Below are 22,892 nucleotides of genomic sequence, written 5' to 3'. Positions count from 1 at the left end.
GTTTGAATTTTCTTGCTGCTTTGCTCTGAAAAAAAAATTATAGACCTTGTTTCTTAGTAACCTGAAGTTTGCAGGTTGTGTTCAAATATGTAACCCAATTTGTTTAGTGCAGTTGTTGTGGATAAATCTCCATCTAATTCAGTAAGCATGCATTGAAATCCCATTTTGTGCTGCATTCTATGCTCATATATAAGCTTTTACTTATCTGATTTTATTATCAAAACATCCTCCAGACTGGACTTACCATTTTTTTCATATTACCCCTATAATTATTCTTAAAAACTTAGGTTTAGCTAGGTGAGGCTTCTTGTTTAAGGCCACACAAGTAGTAACTGATAAAGCTGGTATTTTTTAAAAATATTTTTGATAGTATTTGAGGCATCTTGAATACTTGACCTATAAATATGGAACTGAATAGTTGAGACATTTGAATATAATATCATGTTTATATAGTCTGATTATGAAATATGCATAGATATTATAGGGAAATTTTAATATAATGCCAATCAGAAATATGCCAGAAGAACCATGGTACAACTGTTTTTAATACTTAATTTTTAAAATCAAATTTGCCTTGGAAAACAATTACAAGGGAATCTCATAACCTTTTCACCTAGATTTACCCACTGGTGGCATTTTCCTAGATTTGCTTCCTCTCTCTAAATATATGTATATGTCTCTCAATATAATATAAAACAATATTTGCATTTTCATTCTTATTTTCATTTATGGGATTAAGTTGCAAAAATCCTGACCCTTCTCAGCTAAGTACCTTGGCCTAAATCTCTCAAGATTCAGGACATCCTCCTGAAACAGAAGAAGAGTGGCAAGTGGAAGAAGGAGCAACTGTGTGGGAACATTGACCTAAAGTGTGCAGTCTCCTTCTCAAAAAGGGGAGGCAGGAGGGTGGGAAAAGTCTTCAGTAGTTTACCTATGAGGATGATGTTACCTGTGCGTTTTTCCATATATAGACTTCATTATGTTCAGGTAGTTTATTTTTATTCTTAATTGTATTTTGTTTCGTTTTCACATATTTGTAGACTTTGCAGTTTTATTCCATCTATTAATTTCCAGTTTCATTTCATTGGGTTCAGAAAAGATACTTTTTATGAGTTTAACCTTTAAAATTTGTTGACTTGTTTTGTGGCCTAAAATATGGTCTATCCTTGGAAATATTCCATGCCCATCTGGGAAAATGTGTTTTCTCTTGTTGGATGAGCGTGTTCTGTACATGTCTATTAGGTTCAATTAATCTATAGTGTTATTCAAGTACTCTGTTTTTTCTACCTATTATTGCAAGTAAGGTATTAAACTATTGTATTATTGTTAAGTGATCTATTGCTCAATTCTGTCAGTGTTTATTTCATATATTTTGGAACTCTGATGTTCAGGTATACATATTTAGAATTGTTTATCTTCTAGATAAACTTGACTCTTTTAACATAATATCCTTCTTTGTCTCTTTTAACAGTGCTTGAAATACATTTTTTTATCTCATATAGATATAACCACAACAGTACTCTTTTTGTTGTTATTTGAATAGAAAATCTTTCTGGGGTGTACAGTAAGGTGGTAGTTGCTCAAGCTGACCTGTCTCCAACCTGTCTGGTGGCAAACCAGCACCCATTCACTCCTTCTAGTCTAGGCTTCTCCAGCCTTTCTATCTGTTTCAGTCTTTCTCCAAGTAGCCAATGGGACTTGTCTCCTCTGTGTAGGACCCCAGGACTGGGATGCCAAGTCTGTGGCTTGACCTACTCACTCCTCAGGGTTAGGGTCTATTTGCACAGTCTTCCTTTTCTTCTTAGTCCTTCCCTAGTTGCACAGGTCCCAACCTGAAGTTTTTACTCCTCCCTAATTATGTGGAAATATCTCTTGAAATCTTGTTTGTATAGGAGTTCTGCCAGTTTTCAGTCATTTTTCTGTGAGAAGTTATTATCCCTCATCTTGACCCCCCTCCTCTGGAAACAGTATTCTTGATTGGTAGGTTCCCCCCTACCCCATCACTCAGTTTTTAGCAATTTAAACATATCATTCCACTGCCTTCTGGCCTCCAAATATTTTGTTGATAAATTGACTGACAATCTTATTGGATGTGATGAGTTACTGCTTTTTGTTGCTTTCAAGATTCTCTCTTTGTCTTTTGACAGTTTGATTATAATATGCCTCAGCATTGGTCTCTGATGATTTATCCTACTGGAGTTTGTTGAATAACTTGCATTTGTAGATTTATATATTTCATTGCATTGGGAATTTTTTAGCCATTATTTCCTCAAATAATCTCTCTGCCCTGCCTCTCCCTTCTGCTTTAGGGACTTTCATAATGTATATACCTGTCTATGTAACAGTATTCCATAAGTTTCTTAGGCTGTATTCACTTTAAAAAAATTATTTCTTCCTTCTGCTCCTGAGACTTGATAATTTCAAATGTCCTGTCTTCAAGTTTGCTGAGTCTTTTTCCCTGTGCAAGTCTAATCCCCTTTATATGTATTCAAATGCTCTTCCCCTGAGCTTTACCCCCAAGTCTAATTCCCTGTAGAAAATGTGTAAATTCATTCATTGTATTTTCCAGCCTCAGAATTTCAGTTTGGTTCCTTTTTTATTATTTTTATCTCCTTGTTCATTTTCTAATTTTGTTCACATATTGTTTTTCTGATTTTCTTTAGTTATTTTTCTGAGTTTTCCTTTAGCTTTTTAAGCATATTTTTAAAAAGTTATTTTAAATTCTTTGCCTAAAACATCTAATGCACTTGTTTCCTCAGGGTTTTTTTTTTTTTTTTTTTACCACTTTATATTCTTCCTTTGGAAGGGCCATATTTTCATTTATTTTGTATGTCTTGTGATTTTTGTTGTTGTTGTTGAAAAATTGGATATTTATTTATCTATTTATTTATTTTAAATGGAGGTACTCAGGATTTAACCCAGGATCTTGGACATGTTAAGTACATGCCCTACTACTGAGTTATTACCCTCCCACCCCCTGAAAATTGAGCATTTATGAAAGCAGTCACCTTTCCCATTCTTTGCATACTGGCCTTTTGACAAGGAAGTCTTTTCCTAAGCTGGCTCTTGATTTTGAAACTTGGGATTAAGCTTAGGAGAAGTTGTAAAGTCTTTTTAGGCTTTTTTGAGCATGCATCTTCCCTGGGCCTGTGTGTTGCTTTTTCAGTTTTCCCATATATGTGCTCCTTTTAAGTATATTAATTTCCCAAAGGATGTCTCCTTTGAACTTTTGATTGTCTATTGTGTGTCTCCACCCTGAAAAGAAAAAGAAAAATTCAGTTTCTCTTCTCAACTTTCTATTCTCTATACTTATTTCTGGTCACCACATACATGAGCATTTTTTCACAATAAGCAATTCTGACACTAACTTCCAAGAGTTAGTTTATACCCTACATATTAAGGGCTCAGTCCCACAAGACTTCTCAGTTCAGATGCAATTACAAATCCAGGTTGTCACCTGTGCTTCTGACTAACTGGCTGTACATTGGAGTTTCCCATCTCTTCCCCAGGCTCAATGATTTGCTAGGATGGCTTAAGAACTCAGGAAGGATAGTTTGCTTACTAGATTACTGGTTTATTTTAAAAAAGGATACAGCCTATAAACAGCAAAATAGGAGATGCAAAGGGAAAGATATCAAGAAAAGCGTGTGGAGCTTCCATGACCCCTTTGGATGTGCCACCTTCTAACAACCTCCACATATTCATCAAGCCAGAAACTCTCTGAACCCCTTCAGTTAGGTTTTATTTATTTTTTTAATGGAGGACTTCTTAGATAGATATGGTTGAGTAAACTATTGGTCATTGGTGATTAACTCAACTTTCAACTCTTCTCTGCTCCCCAGTGGTTGGAGCTTCAGGATAAATGTTGCAACTTTCTAATAACATTGATTCCTCTAGCAACCAACTCCATTCTGTAGTGATCTAGGGGCTTTACAAAATCACCTCATTAACATAAACTCAGTTGTGGTTGAAAGGTGCTTGTTACAAATAACAAAAGACTCTCCTTTCATCTTTATCAGTCTGGAGCTACTTTAGGAGTTGAGGACAAAAGACCAAAAGTTACAAGAAAAATAATTTCATCTCTCTCATCACATAGGGTTTTAAGAGCTATATACCAGGAATAAGGACAATGATCAAATTTGTATTTCTTATTATACATCTCAATATTACACACCCATAATATCTTGTCATAGGTGTCTGCAGGTCATTCTCCCTGCAGCTTTCCCAAGCAATGCCCACTGCTTCTCCCTGCCTAAGATCCAAATAAGGGAAAACATAACAGTCCTTCAGGCAGCCCATGAGATGTCAGAACATTGTAAATGCAGTCTGCTCTGCTCTGTTTATTTTGAAAAAGGGAATTGGAAACTCAATTGATGCCTTAGATAGTCTATTTTATATATTCACTGGTAACCTCTTGCTCTAGGCATCTGTGGAGCTGTCTCTCCACATTTTTCCTTGAGAAATACCTGCTGCTTCTTTCCACCTGATATCCAAGTTTTACCACCACCTACCCCTCTGCCACCCTTCCCCGAGTTTCATGTGAGGTGAAACAGAGACCTGAAGAGGCAGCCCTGACAGGTTAGAACATTATAAAATTCCCTCTCTCTGAATCAGGGGAGGGAATTGGGAAATGATTTGCCACTTCCTTAAAGACCTTACCACAATGGGGACCGAGGGCAACAGAAAAAACACAGAATTTCCTACCATTTTGAATGAGGCTGTTTCTTGATTTGGTATTTGGTTGGTTGCTTTGGACCTTTGACTGTTTTATGGAACTACTGTAAGGTTATTCTAGCCAGTATTTTGGTTGTTGTTTATATCTCCTTGGGGAAACAAGAGCTTAGAGTTTGCTAGTCTGTCATTTTGCTCAAGTATGTAGATTTTCAATCCTTTCTCAATGACATTCACTCAGCCTTTGTGAGAACCATTTACCTCATTTCCAAAGTAGTTATATTAATTTCTAACTTTCAGTCTCTTGTGAATATCAGTTTAGCTGGATATGTAAGTTATTATCAAAGGTCTTGGTATATTGTAGGCCTTCAGTGCATCATAACAATAACTTTAATTATATTATTATTTTGAAATAACACTTTGGAGAGTGATATTATATTATTTCACTACCAATATCATGAGAGACTTGAGGGAATGATGGGGGAAAACCTCTGCAGTATGCTAATTCTAGGTTACATTTTGTCTCATGGAAAGCACAGAACTCTTACTTACGTTACCCTAAGTTGATACATGCTTTGTATAAGTCTGATTTAGAGAATGACTTTATAATCTGATTTCCACTAAGAAGCTCTTCTAGGTTGGCAGGTTGCCATGGCATCCAGACCCAAAATGATGGACCCCATTTGTCTGCTGGAAAGTGTCAAGGAGCTTTCAGTGAACCAAAAATCTCTGCAGATTCTTGGTGAGATTTCTTTGCCAGTGCTGGTGGTGGCCATTGTAGGACCGTATCATACAGGCAAATCCTACTTGATGAACCATCTTGCAGGTCAGAATCATGGTGAGTGTTGTACTGGGTCAAGGACCAATTGCTTGATTCTAGCTAATACCTCAGCTTCTTAATTTTTGTCCTGATCATGTGTAGGGAGAACCAAACTTCTCTTAACAAATCAACTTTCCACTCCTATTTCTCACTGCTAAACCACTGTCTTACTGTAATTCATTATCTTATTGTATGTTTTATTCCTGTAAAGCAAAATTTCTCCTACCAATTCTCACAATCCTACCTTATTTTACATGCTTAAGCACTGGACTCTTACAATTGTGTCTACTCACTCTTGAAACACATTTTGCTTTTTTATGGACTATTCTCATCAACATATAAATGTGTTCAAATGTCTATAATCTTAAAAATATTTCCTGTATGTCATATACTACTGTGGCTAACACCTCTCCCCACTTTTGAAAAATTTGTCTGACAAAAAATATAATCTTGATTTTTTTCCCACCTTTTTCTCTTCCCATGTCTGTCTTCAGTCCATTTCCCTCTGGCTTTGAACCTCACCATTCTTTCAAGATACTCTTGTTATGATTATCAGTGACTTCCATTTTGTCTGATTCATGGATTCCCCTTTGCCTCTATGTTGAGCCCTTGCTTGGTATCTTTATCACAATTAATATTCCTTCCTCCTTGAAACAGATGACACACAAAGTAGGACATTCTTGAGGAAATGGAGAAAGCACCAACTCGTATGCTGGGATACTGACATTCCAATAGATCTGACTTTGTAGCCCCTTGGTGGTTTAGATTATCTGCTCTAACTGAATGCTGCTTTCTCCCCTCTCCTCACAGGCTTTCCTCTAGGCTCTACAGTGCAGTCTGAAACCAAGGGCATCTGGATGTGGTGTGTGCCTCACCGACGCAAGCCCAATCATACTCTGGTGGTCCTTCTGCACAATTAGAGCCTGGGGGATGTGCGAATGGTAAAGCAGAAATTCACAGTTAAATACTTTTTATTCTGGATTTTCCCCTTATCTCTCCATGGTCCTAGAAATTTTACTTCTTTAATCTGTAAAATCTAGAAATCAATTATAGTAAATAAGGCAAACTGTGATTTGTTTGAATCTCACTTCTAGGTAAGTTATCATGGTGTCTTAGATAAATTCTTTTATTTCTTGGCACTGTGTGGAAGACTTGATTACATTTAGTAAGTCATTATTGAACGGCTGAGTTCCAGGCCTTTGGACTTAGCATTGTAGATATCAGTGACCAAATAAATGTCCTGCCCTAAAAGAGTCTTTAGTTCAATTGACAAGACATTATCTGCAGTCAGATTTAATACCATGTAATTGGGAAAGAAGCAGGCTGGAGAGAAGAAGAAATTACATTGCATTGCAATCCCCAATTTCTGGGAATTTCATGGGAGCTCCATGGCTGGAATGGCTTTTTTGAGTTATCCTGATTTTGGGACTGGGGCGCTGATACATTTTTGAAGAGCTGCTCCAGCAGCCTTTCTAATTAAGAGGGCTGACACCTGAATACTGTCTTCCACCAGCACTCCCAACAGCTGGGGGAATAAGTCCTTCAGTTTTGAAAGGCAATCCAGGCAGCACCTGACTGGTTTTGAGAACTTACAGTTAAGCATAATTAAGAAAGAGGAGAAGTATCAATCTGTGAGTGAGGAAATATTTCTGATTCACCTTCTCAGCTACAAGGTGAAGAGTGTATTTGAGGGTTGGATTTAAGAGACGGGTTTACATTTTCTATGATGAAGTTCATCAACTACTCACAGAGTGTTCTGGAAATCTGTGAGACACCTCTGAATGTGCAAGTTCTATAAAAGTAAGTTTTTGTCCTACAAGAAACATTTAAAATGGATTTTGGTGTTTTAGCTTTCTGCTAATGGGTGAAATGAACTATCCCTCCTTTCCCCCTTTTGAGACTTATTTGGAAATAGTACCTACATTTTTATAGCTCTCTCTTTTTTCTCAACAGGAGTTAGAAAGTCTGTGCTTATTTTTAAAGCCATATATCAAACAATGATATAATCTTGCTGTTGAAATAATTGTTTGTCATAACTGCTACTTCTTCTTATCCTAATTGATTATTTTTAAAAGCTGGGTTTTGGGGGAAGAAAGTAATGAATAGACTCTTATCCCCCCAAACTCCCATTTAGAATCTTCTCAACATAAACCACAGTTTTTGCATTTACACTGGGAGCAACTTTACATGCCATTTATAATAATAAAAAAAAAACTATTTCCAGTTTATGCCATCATTTAGACAATGCTATGATTTATACAACTTAGCCTGGGCTTTAAGGCCCTTGATTAGGCTGCATGAAATCTCACCTTAACTTCTCCACTTGCCCTCTGCCCTCAAATGACTCTGTTCTAACTACAAGATCCCTGTCTTCTCCCATCTCTAATTTTGTTTCTCTGGGTTTTCCTGTCTAAAGGGTTCACCTTCATTTCTTCAGTTCCACATTTACCAGTTCTTTAATATTCAGCTCAAGACTTTGAGGAAGCTTTCAGATCACATATTCTTTCTCCAAATTTCATAGCTCTGTTCTGTTCTTCCTTGATAGACTTCTAAATTTTAGTTTAGTGTTATAGCTATAGGTTTCACTGCTTATATACATTACTGAGAGTAAGCCTTTTACAGATACTTCTATCATTTTTGCACTTACTGTTATGGATGTTTGTCCACTGCTTTGAAATAATCATGTTGAAAGAAAATTTTCAATTTTAGCATTGCTTTTTTAAAATCTAAGAACAGTGGGGGATATTTAGTAGCTTCCTGCAAGTATTTATTGATTGGATATAATTTAAATACCCAGTTATGCCAACTATGGTATATTTTATATGGACTCTGATTAATAAATATTTGCAGAATGAATAAGTGCCCACACTCATCACTGAATTCCTAATTACACAACAGGTACTGTATTAGTTTTTCTGTATATGTTATTTTACTTTATCCAATTGAGGAAAAAGAAAGCACTGTGAACATTAGAATCCTTTTATATATGAAAAATTTGCAAACACAAGAAGTGTCTCTGTAATTGTCAAAGTTGATATCTGCATTTACATCTGTCTTCAAGCAATTTCTTTGCATGGTGAGTATGTTAGCTGAAATAATAAATGAAACCATGATTGAAGAAGTGTACAGATGAATTTCTAATGTAGGGGTAAACTTCTAACTCTCTTGTTCTAATGTGCTTTCTAGGATGAGTCTAAGAAGGATTCATGGATCTTTGCCCTGGCCGTGATTCTGTGCAGTAGCTTTGTCTAGAACAGCATGAGCACCATCAACCACCCGGCCCTGGAGCATCTGCAGTATCCTTCCAGGTCCTGAACCACCATGTTTCACTGAATTCATGGGAATGAGGATAGAGTCGGTCTCTCCTTTCCTGTCATTTAGTTTTCTTGGGTGGAACAGAGGGGACCCATGGCAAAAGAGTGTGTTTATAATATTTTTATACTAGAGAAATGTGGGAATTGTTGGTAGTGAGTTTCTTTTCCCTAATCAAATCTTAGTTATGTGACAGAGCTTGCAAAACATCAGGGCAAAGTCCTCTCAAACACCTGATAGAGTAGAAGATTCCACAGAATTTGTGAATTTCTTTCCAGACTTTATCTGGACTGTATGGGATTTCACCCTGGAGCTGCAGTTATGTGGTCAGCCTATCACAGAAGATGAGTACTTGGAGAATGCCCTGAAGCTGATTCCAGGTATCAGAGTATGGCCTGGGCAGTGTACAGTCCAATAGAGTGTGGGATCTACTAAACAATATCCCTCATCTCTGTGATTGCATTTGTATTTGAGACTAAATCAAAGCCTGTGGAAATGGTGGCTGGAAAGTGGGTTGCAAAGATCTAGGGGCTACAGTTGAAGTTTACTCAAGAAAAGTAAAGTGTAAAGTGAAATTACTCAAAACCAATATGTTTTTTATACATCTTTAAATTTAGCATCCAGATTTAAATGGGTGCTGAAACATTCTAAAGACTGGACACTGTGTTTCCTATTCCTTCAATTTGTCTCTGTTGAAGAAAACAACTAATCAGCTAATTGTTAGACATGAAACTGCAGTGAAAAGCTTATCTAATGAACAAAATATAGATTTCACATATTATTCTTTTCAAAGAGGGATATAAAACTTTCTAATCCTGTATAATTATATCATCTACAAAATGATTATATGTTCTAAATGAACCTGAAGAAGTGACTGTCTTTACAATCTATGCCTTTTCAATAATACTGACAATTATTAGAACATTCATTTTACCTTCCACATCATAGCTTTCTCCTAATTCCCACATGTTTAACCATGAATTAATTACAAGGTAAAAAATTATTTTCATGGGTTACATTTCCAAGGATGTGTGTCTATTGAATCCTTGAGAGAAATATCAATCCCAATTTATTCATTCTTACATTCATGTTTCTATTTATGATTTCTCAAAACAGCTATTAAGAAATTGGCTGGCAGGAGAGGACCAGATATAATCATTTACCTCAAAGAGTTTATAGATTAGTGGTGATACCTTAAAATTACATTTCAGGTACATTTATACTTCAGAGGTTTTTACTAAAAAATAGATAACACTGCATCAATTATTTTTAGCATCAAAACAGTTTTCTTTAAATAATGAGGATGTCATTCCTAATATTCCAATTACTGTCCATGATCCCTTGTTTGTAGCTCTCCTTTTTGGTTCCAAAGCTCAATTCCTACATGAGGTTGAGTTGAGCAGAAAGTTTCATGTGTCCTTTCATCTTTTTAGCTGCTAGTTAAGCAAACACATCATAGACAACCACTCTACTATGTGCATGTCTGGAGAGACCAGCCATAGGTTTCCTTTACTGGATCAGATGTCTCCCTAAATTTCTCTGCAGTTATATCATTGGTATAAGTCTGATGTGCAAAGAAGTATTGAATGTCTATGTTAAAAGAGTTCTGTGTGTAGAAATGGCAAAGACACACAAATCCCTGCCATGAACACCTGTAACCCCCTCGCCTCAAGACTCTACACACTCTAATCCCTGTTTTTCTGTCCCTCAGGGAAGAATCCCAAAGCCCAAACATCCAATCTACCCAGAGACTGCATCAGGCATTTATTTCTAAGATGGAAGTGTTTTGTCTTTGACTGGCCAACATAGGAAAAAAAAATTCTAGCCAATATTGGGATGGTATCTCAAGACCAACTGGATCCTAAATTCCAGGAGCAAACAAAAAATTTCTGTTCTTACATCTTTGCTGATGCAAGGACCAAGACCCTCACAGAAGGAATCATGGTCACTGGGAAAGGTGAGTCTCTTTTTCCCATTTCCATGGGGACTGCTATGTGTTGAATATTTTATATAATGTGCTTTCTAGTATTTTTGTTTGATTCTATAAAGAATTCTGATTTTACAGACATTTATACTCCATGAAGAAATCTGTATACTTTATAATTATCTCACTTTGGGGGCTTTACAAATTCCTTCCCCAAATTGCAACTTTTGTGAATGATATCTGTGGCTCCCACTTATCTGAAAACATCCTCCACTTAGAATATAATCACTCTCTTGGTGTAAAGACAGAATACTGCATGTTTTCAAAGGAAGTCCTATACAAGTGTTCTTCACAAGGAGAATTCAAAAGATATTTTGAGAATTTAGAGTGGTCCAAAAATAAATATTAGTCCATAAATCACTGAAAATCCATTCAAAGCCTCAGAATTAGGAATAAATTAAACATGGTACACTTTGCCTCATCTGTCTATCTATGTAATCTATATTGCTTTCAATTTTTAAAATGGGGAACTGTATTTTCCAGGTAGCCCCTAGTATGTTAGATAGAAGTAGATATTAACTTTTTTAGTCCTGTGGCCTGGAAAACCATAAAAATGAAGAGTCAGTAAAAAAATGAAGGTGATAATAGTAGAAGGAGGTAGGGGTGCGTGTGTGTGTTTGTGTGTGTGCATGTGTATATGACCCTAGAAGCATAGTCTCAGAATCCTGGAGCCATTGACTGATAACTTGATATTTAGCCCCTAAATTTCCTGGCTTCTTCAGGGCTGAGGACTCTGGTTGTGACCTACGTGGATAATATCAATAGCGGAGCAGTACCTCGCTTGGAGAATGCAGTGACAACTCTGGCCCAGCTGGAGAACTCAGCTGCCATTCAGAAGGCAGACAACCACTACAGCGAGCAGATGGCCCAGCGAGTGAGCTTCCCCACAGACATGCTGCAGGAGCTGCTGGAGGTGCACGCTGCCTGTGAGAGGGAAGCCCCTGCAGTCTTCATAGAGCACTCCTTCAAGGAAGACAAGCAGGAGTTACAGAGGAATCTTGTTGTAATCTGTTTTAGTATTTACCGTATGTCACCTCCCCTTGAAGAACGAAACCTAGAAATGTTGTTACCGGTCCCATGGCTCATCTCTCATTCAAGGATAAAGTAGTCCATGTTCTCATGAGGGACAGAGTTTCAAAGGACTACATTTCCTTCTTTTTTGACTGCCAGAACTCAGGCAGTTTATCTGGAACTCTCTTTGACCTTCAATGAAAAATCAGAATGGATATCCTCTTGAAATAAATACTTCTGTGGATTCCAAGCCTGTCCAGAACACCCAAGACATTCTTTAGCTGGCTTCTTTTTCTGTGAACACACTCCTATGGCTGGGAACCAAAATTTCTCTTTTCAGATCCACATCTCTGGCCACTTTCAGCTTAGGTTGCTCCTTGTTGTATCTATCATTGAAGACAGAGAGAATCACTGAATGTGGCAGCTTCAAGGAACCACAGAGATTAGGTAATGCAACTCCAACAGCTCAGATGAAATACCCAAAGGAGGTTAGGGAACTTCCCCATGGTCTTCCAGAGTTTTCAGAGCTGTGAATAAATCAAATCTTGTGACTGCTGTTTTATTACATGTCCTCCAACAGAATACTTTTCTCATGAGGAACACAGTTAGACCAATTCTTTTACCAGATCCTTTGGAAATTTACTTCCTCTGTTCCTTGCTTCTGGTGACAGCCCTCTAACTTTCTTCCCTCTAGGAAATCATAAAGAATAAGAAAGAGGATTTCTTGATGCAGAATGAAGGGACATCAATCAAATACTGCCAGACTAAACTTGATCAGCTTTCAAAGACACTAATAAAAAGTATCTCAGCAGGAACTTTCTCTGTTCCTGGAGGTCATGAACTCTACAGGAAAGCAAAGGAAATTATTGAAAAGGAATATCACCAAGTGCCCATGAAAGGAGTGAAGGTGAGGAATAAGGGAAACATGGGGAACCTACAGAATAGTCAAAGGGGTCTCCTGAAAATCTGAGAGTGCAGCTCCATGCATGCATAAAGAGAGAGTATGGGGCCATTCAAACAGCTGTGGCTTTTAAGGTTCACTGCATGCTATTTATTCCTGAAGAGAGTACAAATGTCAACTCCCAACCATGAGTACAGATTTCTTAAATCCACAAGAGACAGAACAGAAATTATTCATTTTTTTTTACTCAATAACATATTTGAAGTGTTGAGCACTGATAATTTACAAGTCAGCCTTTGTACACAAGGATGATCACAAGTGAGACAGGATGTCAACTACATAGACAAGTTATAACACTCAGGAAAGAGCTACTTAGGTGTTAGAAACAAATATAATAATAATTAATAATAATAAATAATAATAATAATAATAACAATAATAATAATAATAATAATAAATAATAATAAAATAATAAAAAACAACAATAAAAATGCAACTAATATATATTGAACTGTTGTTTCCTATAGCCAAAATGTTAAGCTCTTTCCCTAGACTCTTTAACTTAATCTTTCAAATAGCATTAAGAAGCATCTACATTATCAACATTTTAAAGATCTGAACTGAGAAGCATAGGCAGGTTAAAATAAGTTGTCTAAAGTTATAACCAGCTAGTGGCAGAGGAGAACAGCAGCACAATTTAGAGGCGCTATTTCACACTGGTAAAGCAGATATGTAAAAGCACCAGAGATTTGGGGTTTGTAGAACTGAACATGATTCTGACTGGCAGGATTCTAGAGTGGGGAGAAGGAAGTAGCACTGGGCAAGAGACTGGAGAGAGACAGGTCACTCTAAGGAGCTTGGACTCATTGTAAGGAACCACTGTGGAACTTTAAACTTGAAGCAAAATTTACATGGACTTAGTTGTCTTTGCAGCACTAATTTCCCTATTGGAAATCTAATTTCTGTGCTCCTCCTTGGTTCCTCAGGCAAATGAGTTCCTCCAGAGGTTTCTGCAGTCCCAGGTGGCACTAGAGAAATCCTGCAGGCAGATAAAGCCCTCACTGATGGGTAGAAGGCCATAGCAGGTACGGGGTAGGGCTGGGCTCACAGTGGGATGCGTATGTTCTTGCAGTGCCCTCTGACAGGTGTGAGAGCAAAACCTTCCCAATACCGGAGCTTCCTTCCTTTCTGTGGAACAACCCTGCTGCATTTGGAAACAGCAAAGGAAACTGTGATTGGATGCCAGACAGGCAGAGCATTTTCTCTCACATTCTGAAGTGTGCTCTCGATGGTGTGGACATGGGGTTTGGGGGGAGGACTTCAGAGATTTCCTACCTCTCTCTTCAATTTGGTTTGGCCTCTGAGCTCAGGAGGGTGGAGGTCAATTCTTGCCTATTTTTTTCCCTCTCTAATACCTTCCTGGGGCAGAAGAGTGGACTTGGAAGGAGACAGCTGAGAAGGAACAGGAGCTGCTGAATCAGAAACTGCAGGAGCAGCAGCAGCAGGTGGAGGCTCAGAAGAGAAGTCTCCAGAAACACATAGTCCAGATGATGGAGAAGCTGGTGAGAGAAAGAGAAAACCTGCTGAGAGAGCCAAACAAGATATTGGAGCATCAGCTGAAGGTGAATCAGGCTGTGGCAGTAGTAGAGCTTGATAGCTTTGCCCTGGTACCCCAGGAATGGATGGGTGAAGGTTACAGCATGGTCATGCAAAGATCACAAGTGCATCTACTGCTTGTGATTTATTAAAACCCTGAAGCCTTTGAATCCTTCCAAAACCTTTAAATTCGGCTCTGTAAGTAGACTTTGGAGAGTTCAGGATGAGTATTCCCCCCTCTACTCCAAGCCCTCAGAGAATATAAATAGGGTTGAATAGCCATTTAGAGAATTTTAAAATGATCTCACAGGGCTTGATTGAACAGATATTCCAACTATGTGTGTTTAATATGAACAACAACTAGTACGCTCTACCAAGATCACTACCTTTTACCAGGAGACCTGCTCAGCCCAAGGCCCTGAGGTAGATCTGTGCTGACATAAAACTACCAGAAATGTCCAGACTTAAAAACACATAGAAATAATAGATTTTACACTTGCTGCATTGCCTCCAGGTGTGGACAGATCCCCAAGTTATCATGTGGCTTGGAGGGATTTCTCTCATTGTTCATCTGAACATGATTTATAAGAGATTTCTATAATTTAGGGGCCATGTGTTTATAACAGATTTTTATAATATGGGTGACAGTGTCATCCTGAGTGGGACTGAGAATTAGTGCAGTCAGACCAAGGCTACCTCTCATTTGCATTTTTTGACTGGAAAATATTACATCTGTCCTCATGCCAGGCTTAGCCTCCTGGCAAAACCCTAAGGTATATGAATATTATTAAGGCTGTAAACTACACTTCCTCTTAATATTTAGGTCCAAACCAGGAAATATTCCTTGTTACAAGAGTCTCCTTTCATGATTAAGAGAGAACAATTTTAGGAATAAAACAAAGATAGTCTGACAAAGTTTTAAAGTTTGACAAAATGTAATCCTTGAAAAAATGGGGGATTTAAAAAGTTTTACTTCCTTCCTCATTTTTATTTTTTTTTTTTTAGGTCCAAGAAGATCTGTGTACTGAAGGATTTAGAAAGAAATGTGAGGAGATGAGTACAGAGATAAATGATTTGGGAGAGAGAATTGTTGATACTAAAAATGATGATAGTTCCTTGCTTGTACAAGCCTTGGACAATCTTGGCAAAAGGATCGCTTCGTTATTGCCTGCCCCAGCTAACATTCTTGGTAATGTTATGAAAGTAGTGAGCTCACTATTTAAAAAGAAGTAGCTCTCCTTGTAAAGAAATCAGATATATAATATAATATACATGTATGTTCTCTGGCCTATTTCTGATGTGCATGCATTTCACTTTCATCCAGCAATGCTTTAAATATAAAAAGTGATTTCTAGAGAATACTGATGCCTGGCCCACATTAGATAGAATAAATGCATGGACACTTTGATATAGTGTGTTCAGTTTTAGGAAATATATATGTGTGCAAAATCATATATATGTGTATGTACATATATACAAGAGTTTCACTGAGGCTTCACTTCTAATGGCAAAAGATTGGAAACAACTTAATGCTCATTTATGTAATTTGGTAATATATATTTTGCATGCATTTATACTAGAATACTAGGTTGCTAGTAAATAGATAGTGGAGCTCTATTCGTATAAATATAGAACAATCTGGAAGATAGAATGTAGAGTGAAAAAATGAGGCACAAAACAGTTTGTATAATGTGTTCACCATAAAAAAAAAAAAGGCAATTATTTTGGGCACTCATACACATGTATGTATAGTACATTTCTGGAAGATTCATTAGAAATTGGTATCATTGGTTCTTCCTGGAGAGGGCAGCTTGGCATCAGGGATGGAAAGGACACATGCTTTTCATTATATACACTATATTTTCAATTTTGCAAAGTTAGCTTGTGTTATTTCTCGAATAACAAAGAAAACAAACTAAAATACTAATAATTAAAATAGTAAATGGAATGTGAATAAATGGAATTGCTCATTGCTTCCAGAAATGACATTAGCCTGCTTAATGAGGGGTCTAAGACTAAGATCAGAATACTAGAAAATAACGTTTGCATCCTAATCTTGTTTTTGCTTTGGCCTTGGTTTTTAATCCCTTATATTTGCTTCAAAAATAAGGTATGAACTTTCCTGTTACCCCTTGAAATCTCAACAACAGTAACCTTTGCTTCATAGGTTTCAATTACACTTTTACAGTGTTTAGAAACAAATTACTAAACACTAAGAATATTCACTGGTGAGAGGAATTCCCAACATCCTTAAGTTCAGTGGTGGCGTCTCTGCTGTAGACAAGTACAGAAGGGGTGATGCACCACTGCAGAAGTGGATGCCTTGATAGTAATGGGGAATGAAAAACCCAGACACACAGAGGCCAGGTGTTGGCATTTAAACATCAGAATTCAAGTACATACAATAAGAGTAATGAGCATTGTGGTTTGTCTTAGCTCAGGCTGCTATAACAAATTACCATAGACTGTGTGGCTTACAAAACAAACATTTATTTCTCCCAGTCCTGGAGGCTGTAAGTCCAAAAGCACTGTGCCAGCATTGTTATTTTCTTGGTAAGGGTCCTCTTACAGCTTTACAGATGACAAGGTTCTTACTGTGTCCTAGCATGGTGAAGAGAGAGAGACAGAGAGAGAGAGAGACAGAGAGAATGAATCTCATGATTCTTTGTTATACAGGCACTAATTAGATTCATGAAGGCCCCACACTCATTATCTAATCCCTCCCAAACCCCATTTCCAAGCACATTGGGACATTGGTAGTTGGGGTTTCCTCAAATAGATTTTGGAGAACACATTCAAACATTCAGTCTATAATTTGGTTGGAGTGGCAGCCAGCAGACCTGACCAGAGAAAATTCTGAAGATGGCAAATAAAACAAGGTGTCTGTAGAGAAAAAAAGAATGGGGAGGAAACCATTGGAATCAAGGATATTTATAGGAAGCTGAGAGGTTACATTGATAAAAGGTTATAATCCGTACCCTTGGTCTAAACCAATTTCAGATGATGGAACTATCACCTGGAGGGGAGGGCAGGATCCCAGGAGAGAGGACCTTGCAACTCTGGGATGAGGATAAATGATAATGATTTTCACAGTGCCTCTCCTAGGGGACCTCTGGAAATGTACTTGGATCCATATGCTGGGAAATGAGAATACCCAAACACTTCAAGGACTCTCAGAATCAGGATCCAAGCTAGGAGTGATGCTCAGATCCTGAAAAGACATCACAGTCTCCCTGTTAGAGGTACATGACATCCTTGTATGAACACAGTCTTGGCCCAGGTGCAACTAACTTGGTCTAGTATTTGTTTTCAAATAAAAGTATAGTTCGTCTGAAGACAGACACCATTTTATATATATATATATATATATGTATTTTCTTTACATCTTCATAGTGTATGTTTAGGCACAGAGGGTACTTAGTAAGAAACTTCTGTAAAAACAAAAAGCTGACACATGTGTGATTGTTTTCAATTGCCAGAATTCCATGATCACACCAAACCTCTGAGATAATAGATTGTTTGGATTTTAGATATTAGATTAAGGTCTCTAATTTGACTTAAGGACCAGAGGAGCAGAAGAAAATCTTTCGGTACAGTTTCCCCCTATGTGACCTTATTCACCACAGTCTCAGTATCTCTGCGAGGATGTTAACTCATCTCCACTGGAGAATTTAAATGACTCCGTCTAGTCGTGGCTTCAAGTGTTCAGAAGGAAGAATGAATGGCTTTGCCTTTTAAAGAAGAAACCATATAGTAATGAATATGTGACCAATGTATCATGGGGTTTAATGGAAAAGTAAACTATTCTACAGAAATATCTGTATATCTGTTCCCACTGAGAGCTTGACTTAAGCAGATGTTCTAATCCCTTGGACTAGACACACCCTGCATTGAAGAGCAAAGAGAAACCTTGTCTTTTTTAGATTCGACATGCAAGTGATATCACACTGTACTTGTCTTTCTCTGACCTATCTCACTTAGCATAATGTGCTCAAGGTCCATTGATGTTGCAAATGGCAGGATATCCTCCTTCCTTGTGACTGAATAATATTCCCTTGTGTATATGTATATGTGCCACATCTTTTGTATCCATTCATGTGTTGGCATTTAGGTTGCTTTCATTTCTTGGCTACTGTGGTTAATGCTGCAATAAACATGAGTGCAGATATCTCTTTGAAATACTGTTTCTATTTTCTTTCAATAAAAAATAATAAAACTGACAATGGTCACTTAGAAAAATAAAAAGGCTTTAAAAAGTAGTTAACAATTTATTCACACATCTATTCTAATTCTCATTAAGGAATGCTTGGTTCTAATTATTTACATTGTTTGTTAAATTCTTATGTCCTCCCTGCCATTGTTCTGGATTATGTAAAGAGAGAAAAGCAAAGATCTTGTCCTCATGCAGCTTACACTCTGTATGGGCCTTACATAATGTTATTTAGGCAGAAATAAATATTGTAATTATATACATGTATATATATATATGTGTGTGTATATAGATGTGTGTGTGTATATAGATGTGTGTGTGTATATAGATATGTGTATGTGTATGTATGTGTATGTGTGTGTGTATATATATAAATATTTTATGTGTAGTGATCAAGAATCTAAGTAGCAACCAAATAGTCATTTTTTAAGTTTGGTTTCAACTTAGTGCATCTTGCCTGGAGATATAATTGTGTATTATAGAGCCCTAAGGACCAAATATGGTAACTTTAAAGTAAGGTAAAACCTAGAGTGCATGGTGATTGAAACAATGAATAAATAGATTAATGGTTGGATGTATGAATAAGTGTGACATTTGTTTATTATTTCAAAGGGTAATAAATATCCCTCATTACCTATAGGCCAAAAAGTAAAGGTTTTGATGAAGAATTTTGTGTTCTTTGATCTCTATTCCTTTATCACCTGTACAAATTTATTATGTTTAAACAAACTAAAGTGGATTCTGTTTCTATGACTCTACTAGGAATGATATGACAACTCTGGAATATTCTTCCTTGTGTCTCTTTTTCCATGGAAGTGTGGTTGTGCCAATCAACAGTGTTATTTGGATGGAATTCCTTTTACTTCAGATAATGTGATCTTATTTCCTGACCACTATTTTGTGGACAGTGGTCCCAGGCTGCATTGAATATGGTGCTCACTCTTAGCCCAGGAAACAGTCCCTGATAAAACATGAGTAATGAATTCCTCCCCTGATATATTTGGTCTAAGGCCCCAATCTCTCTCTGCCCCTGCTGACTGTCCATTAATATAGAAAATGCAGACAATCAAGTTCTATTTCCCTCCCACTTAAAGTACCTAATTATTTTATTTTGATGAAATATGCACAACTATTTACTATTTTAACAATTTAAAGTGTACAATATAGTGGAATTAAGTATATTCACATAGATGTTACAATCATCATCACTATCTACCTCCAACCCATTGCATCATGCTCAGCTGAAACTCTGTATTCAATAAACAAGTCTCCATTTCCCTCTCCCCAAGCTCCTGGTAAGTGTGAGTAAACTTTCTGTTTCTATGAATTTAACTACCCTGGATACCTCATAAAAATGACATCATATAGTATTTTTCTTTTTGTGACTGTCTTATTTCAGTTAGCATAATGTCCTCAGGTTTATTTAGACTGTAACATGTGTTAGAATATCCTTCTTTTTAAGGCTGAATAACATTCCATGGTAAGAATGTACTACACTCTATTTTATTTTTTTAATTTTTAATTATTATAGAACTTCCACATTTCCACTTAATTTGCAGTTATTACAAAATACTGGCTATGTTCCCTTTGTTGTGCAGTACATCTTTGTAGCCTGTCTTATACTCAATAGTGTGTTACTCCCACTCCTCCCACTCCTCCATACCTTTATTGCCTGCCCCACTTCCCACTGGTAACCACTGGTTTGTTCTCTATATCTGTGAGCCTGCTTCTTTTTTTGTTGTTGTTTTTGTTATATTCAATAGTTTGTTGTATTTTATACATTCTACATATAAGTGATATCATATAGTATTTGTCTTTCTCTGTCTGACTTATTTCACTTAGCATAATGCCATCCAAGTCCATCCATGTTGCTGTTAATGGCAAAATTTCATTTTTTATGGCTGAGTAGTATTCCATTGTGTGTGTGTGTGTGTGTGTGTGTGTGTGTGTGTGTGTGTGTGTGTGTGTGTGTAGTATACAATAAATATCTATACATACTATATCTATCTATATCTATCTATCTGTGTGTGTGTGTATATCATATCTTCTTTATCCATTCACCTGTTCATGGACACTTAGGTTGCTTCCATACCTTGGCAATTGTACATAATGATGCTATGAACATTGACATGCATGTATCTTTTCAAATTAGTGTTTTTGGTTTTGGTTTTGGTTTTGCTTTTATATACCCAGGGGTGGAATCTGGGTCATATAGTAATTATATTTTGAGATTCTTGGAGAAATCTCCATACTATTTTCCACAGTGGCTGCATGAATTTACTTTCCCACCAAGAGCCCACCAAGGGTTTCTTCTCTCCACATCATTGCCAATATTTGTTGCTTGTGTTCTTTTGATGACAGCCATTCTGACCAGCAAATACACTACAATTTATTTACCCATTCATATGTTATTGGATAACTAGATTGTTTCCATTTTTTTATATTGTTTTGAATAATGCTATTATAAACATTGGTGTACAACTATATATTTGAGTTCTTACTTTCAGTTCTTTTGAGATATATAACTAGAAGTTGAACTGTTGAATCAAATGGTAATTTTACGTTTAATTTTCTGAGGAATAGTTATACTGTTTCCTACATTAGCTGTTCAATTTGTTCCTACCAATGATGTACAGGATTCTCAATTTCTCTACATCCTTACCAAAATTTGTTTTCTGTTTCTAAAGAAATGTCAACCATATTAATGTGTGTGAAATGTATCTCATTTCCTTAATGAATAATGATGATGAGCACATTTTCAGGTACTTATTGGCCATTTATCTTTGTTATTTGGGGAAGGTGTCTTCAAGTCCTTGACTATTTTTGAAATGAGCTCTTTGTTTTTGTTTTTGTTGTTGCTGAGTTAAAGGGTTCTTTATATATTCTGTATATTAATTTCTTATCAAATGTATGATTTGTAAACATTTTCTCCCATCCTGTGAGTTACCCTTTATTCTTTTGATATTGTCCTTTGATATGCACAAAAGTTTTAAATTTTTGTAAAAACCAATTTATCTATTTTTTCATTTGTTGTCTACAAACACCTTTGGTGTATATCCAAGAAATCACTGCCAAACCCAATAGAATGAAGAGTTTCCCCTATGTTTTCTTCTAAGAGATTTTGTTTAGCTTTTACATTTAGATCTTTGTTCTATTTTGAGTAAATTTTTGAATATGGAGGAAGGTAAGGGTATAACTTAATCCTTTTGCATGTGAATATCGAATTTCCTCAGTATCACTTGTTGAAAATATTGTGCTTTTCCCACTGAATGGTCTTGACACCTTTACCAAATCATTTGACCACATATGAGAAGATTTATTTACTGTATTCGTCTATATGTCTATTTGGATTACAATAGTTTGTACTAAGTTTTGAAATCAGGAAGTATGATATCTCCCACTTTGTTCTTCTGTTTCAAGATTTTTTATTTGTTTATTTGGGATCTCTTGAAATTCCCTATGAATTTTAGAACTTTTTATTTTCTGGAAAAAATATTGGAATGTTGATAAGAATTGCATGAGATCTGTAGAATCTGTTGAGTAGTACTGACAGCTTAACAATATTAAAACTTCCCACCTATGAACATGGATGTCTATTTCTTTATGTCTTATTTAATGTCTTTTGGCAATGTTTTCAGTATGCAAATCTTTCTTCTTCTAGGCTAAATTTATTTTTAATTAATCACTTTGATCGTATTTTAAATGGGATTGCTTTCTTAATTTTTTGAATTGTCATGTTAGTGTATAGAAATGCAACTGATTTTTAATTGTTGATTTTGTATCCTCCAAATTTGCTGAATTCGTTCATTTTTTCTATTTTTTGGTGAAATCTTTGATATTTCTATATTTAATATCTTGTCGTGTGTTGAGAGAATTTATTTCTTCATTTCCAATTTTAAATCTCTTTATTTCTTTCCCTTGTTTTATTACACTGGCTAGTACCTCTAATACTATGTTAAATAGAGGAGGGAAAAATGGGCATTACTGTCTTTTTTGTTATCTTAGGGGAGAAGATTACAGTCTTTCATCATTGAGTAGGATGTAGCTGTGGATTTTTCATGCATGGTTTTTATCATGTTGAGGAAGTTTTCTTCTATTCCTAATTTTTTAGTATTTTTTTAACAGAAAAATTATTAAATTTGATCAAAGGATTTTTGTGAATCAATTGGATGACCATTTTTTTTCTTTGCTCTCTTAATGTGGTATATTATATTGATTGATTTTTCTATTTGGAATCTACAGGATGTAATCAACATTTATAGAATACCAAAAACATCAGAATACATATTTTCCTCAAGCTAACATAAAACATTCACCAAGATAGACCTCATTATGTATCATTAAACACACCTTAAAAATTGAAAGGAACAGAAATGTTATAATGTAT

General features: G+C 36.3%; 1 pseudogene; it reads left to right on the top strand.

Annotated features, from left to right (window-relative positions):
- The first annotated feature begins 5,303 nt into the window (after positions 1 to 5,303).
- LOC141577180 (guanylate-binding protein 6-like) lies at positions 5,304 to 20,194 on the top strand (annotated as a pseudogene).
- Positions 20,195 to 22,892: the final 2,698 nt, after the last annotated feature.

The sequence above is a fragment of the Camelus bactrianus genome, chromosome 3 (assembly GCF_048773025.1).
Source record: "Camelus bactrianus isolate YW-2024 breed Bactrian camel chromosome 3, ASM4877302v1, whole genome shotgun sequence".
In the NCBI taxonomy this organism is placed as follows: Eukaryota; Metazoa; Chordata; class Mammalia; order Artiodactyla; family Camelidae; genus Camelus; species Camelus bactrianus.
Note: the sequence above shows the minus strand (reverse complement) of the source record. Positions and strands in the feature narration are given on the sequence as shown.